The sequence below is a fragment of the Myxine glutinosa genome, unplaced genomic scaffold, assembly GCF_964187855.1.
Source record: "Myxine glutinosa unplaced genomic scaffold, kmMyxGlut1.1 SCAFFOLD_145, whole genome shotgun sequence".
NCBI classification, from domain to species: domain Eukaryota; kingdom Metazoa; phylum Chordata; class Myxini; order Myxiniformes; family Myxinidae; genus Myxine; species Myxine glutinosa.
In genome coordinates, this window is record NW_027616363.1 from 26,409 (window position 1) to 29,709 (window position 3,301).

Here is a 3,301-nt window from a genome sequence, read left to right on the forward strand (position 1 = left end):
GGTGCAGGAAACCACTTTTGCACTTGTATTAGTGTGGAAAAACCACTTTTCGCACTTGTGTTAGTGTTGAAAAACCACTTTTAGCACTTGTGTTAGTGTTGAAAAAACACTTTTCGCACTTGTGTTGGTGCAGGAAACCACTTTTGCACTTGTATTAGTGTGGAAAAAACACTTTTTGCAATTGTGATAGTGTTGAAAAACCACTTTTTGCACTTGTGTTAGTTTTGAAAAACCACTTTTCGCACTTCTGTTAGTGTTGAAAAACCACTTTTCACACTTGTATTGGTGCAGGAAACCACTTTTGCACTTGTATTAGTGTGGAAAAAACACTTTTTGCACTTGTGATAGTGTTGAAAAACCACTTTTCGCACTTGTGTTAGTATTGAAAAACCACTTTTCGCACTTGTGTTGGTGCAGGAAACCACTTTTGCACTTGTATTAGTGTGGAAAAAACACTTTTTGCACTTGTGATAGTGTTGAAAAACCACTTTTCGCACTTGTGTTAGTGTTGAAAAACCACTTTTCGCACTTGTGTTGGTGCAGGAAACCACTTTTGCACTTGTATTAGTGTGGAAAAAACACTTTTTGCACTTGTGATAGTGTTGAAAAACCACTTTTCGCACTTGTGTTAGTGTTTTAAAACCACTTTTCGCACTTGTGTTGGTGCAGGAAACCACTTTTGCACTTGTATTAGTGTGGAAAAACCACTTTTCGCACTTGTGTTATTGTTGAAAAACCACTTTTCGCACTTGTGTTAGTGTTGAAAAACCACTTTTCGCACTTGTGTTGGTGCAGGAAACGACTTTTGCACTTGTATTAGTGTGGAAAAAACACTTTTTGCACTTGTGATAGTGTTGAAAAACCACTTTTCGCACTTGTGTTAGTGTTGAAAAACCACTTTTCGCACTTGTGTTAGTGTTGAAAAACCACTTTTCGCACTTGTGTTGGTGCAGGAAACCACTTTTGCACTTGTATTAGTGTGGAAAAAACACTTTTCGCACTTGTGTTAGTGTTGAAAAACCACTTTTCGCACTTGTGTTAGTGTTGAAAAACCACTTTTCGCACTTGTGTTGGTGCAGGAAACCACTTTTGCACTTGTATTAGTGTGGAAAAACCACTTTTCGCACTTGTGTTAGTGTTGAAAAACCACTTTTAGCACTTGTGTTAGTGTTGAAAAACCACTTTTCGCACTTGTGTTGGTGCAGGAAACCACTTTTGCACTTGTATTAGTGTGGAAAAAACACTTTTTGCACTTGTGATAGTGTTGAAAAACCACTTTTCGCACTTGTGTTAGTGTTGAAAAACCACTTTTCGCACTTGTGTTGGTGCAGGAAACCACTTTTGCACTTGTATTAGTGTGGAAAAAACACTTTTTCTCACTTGTGTTAGTGTTGAAAAACCACTTTTCGCACTTGTGTTAGTGTTGAAAAACCACTTTTCGCACTTGTGTTGGTGCAGGAAACCACTTTTGCACTGGTATTAGTGTGGAAAAAACACTTTTTGCACTTGTGATAGTGTTGAAAAACCACTTTTCGCACTTGTGTTAGTGTTGAAAAACCACTTTTCGCACTTGTGTTGGTGCAGGAAACCAACACAAGTTGGTTTCTTGTGAAGGAGTATCACAAGAACACTACTTGTGTTAGTGTTCCTGTTGGTGCAGGAAACCACTTTTGCACTTGTATTAGTGTGGAAAACCCACTTTTCACACTTGTGTTAGTGTTGAAAAACCACTTTTCGCACTTGTGTTAGTGTTGAAAAACCACTTTTCGCACTTGTGTTGGTGCAGGAAACGACTTTTGCACTTGTATTAGTGTGGAAAAAACACTTTTTGCACTTGTGATAGTGTTGAAAAACCACTTTTCGCACTTGTGTTAGTGTTGAAAAACCACTTTTCGCACTTGTGTTAGTGTTGAAAAACCACTTTTCGCACTTGTATTGGTGCAGGAAACCACTTTTGCACTTGTATTAGTGTGGAAAAAACACTTTTTGCACTTGTGATAGTGTTGAAAAACCACTTTTCGCACTTGTGTTAGTGTTGAAAAACCACTTTTCGCACTTGTGTTGGTGCAGGAAACCACTTTTGCACTTGTATTAATGTGGAAAAAACCACTTTTCGCACTTGTGTTAGTGTTGAAAAACCACTTTTCGCACTTGTGTTGGTGCAGGGAACCACTTTTGCACTTGTATTAGTGTGGAAAAAACACTTTTTGCACTTGTGATAGTGTTGAAAAACCACTTTTTGCACTTGCGTTAGTTTTGAAAAACCACTTTTCGCACTTCTGTTAGTGTTGAAAAACCACTTTTCACACTTGTATTGGTGCAGGAAACCACTTTTGCACTTGTATTAGTGTGGAAAAAACACTTTTTGCACTTGTGATAGTGTTGAAAAACCACTTTTCGCACTTGTGTTAGTGTTGAAAAACCACTTTTCGCACTTGTGTTGGTGCAGGAAACCACTTTTGCACTTGTATTAGTGTGGAAAAACCACTTTTCGCACTTGTGTTAGTGTTGAAAAACCACTTTTCGCGCTTGTGTTAGTATTGAAAAACCACTTTTCACACTTGTGTTGGTGCAGGAAACCACTTTTGCACTTGTATTAGTGTGGAAAAAACACTTTTTGCACTTGTGATAGTGTTGAAAAACCACTTTTCGCACTTGTGTTAGTGTTGAAAAACCACTTTCCGCACTTGTGTTGGTGCAGCAAACCACTTTTGCACTTGTATTAGTGTGGAAAAACCACTTTTCGCACTTGTGTTAGTGTTGAAAAACCACTTTTAGCACTTGTGTTAGTGTTGAAAAAACACTTTTCGCACTTGTGTTGGTGCAGGAAACCACTTTTGCACTTGTATTAGTGTGGAAAAAACATTTTTTGCACTTGTGATAGTGTTGAAAAACCACTTTTTGCACTTGTGTTAGTTTTGAAAAACCACTTTTCGCACTTCTGTTAGTGTTGAAAAACCACTTTTCACACTTGTATTGGTGCAGGAAACCACTTTTGCACTTGTATTAGTGTGGAAAAAACACTTTTTGCACTTGTGATAGTGTTGAAAAACCACTTTTCGCACTTGTGTTAGTATTGAAAAACCACTTTTCGCACTTGTGTTGGTGCAGGAAACCACTTTTGCACTTGTATTAGTGTGGAAAAAACACTTTTTGCACTTGTGATAGTGTTGAAAAACCACTTTTCGCACTTGTGTGTGTTGAAAAACCACTTTTCGCACTTGTGTTGGTGCAGGAAACCACTTTTGCACTTGTATTAGTGTGGAAAAAACACTTTTTGCACTTGTGATAGTGTTGAAAA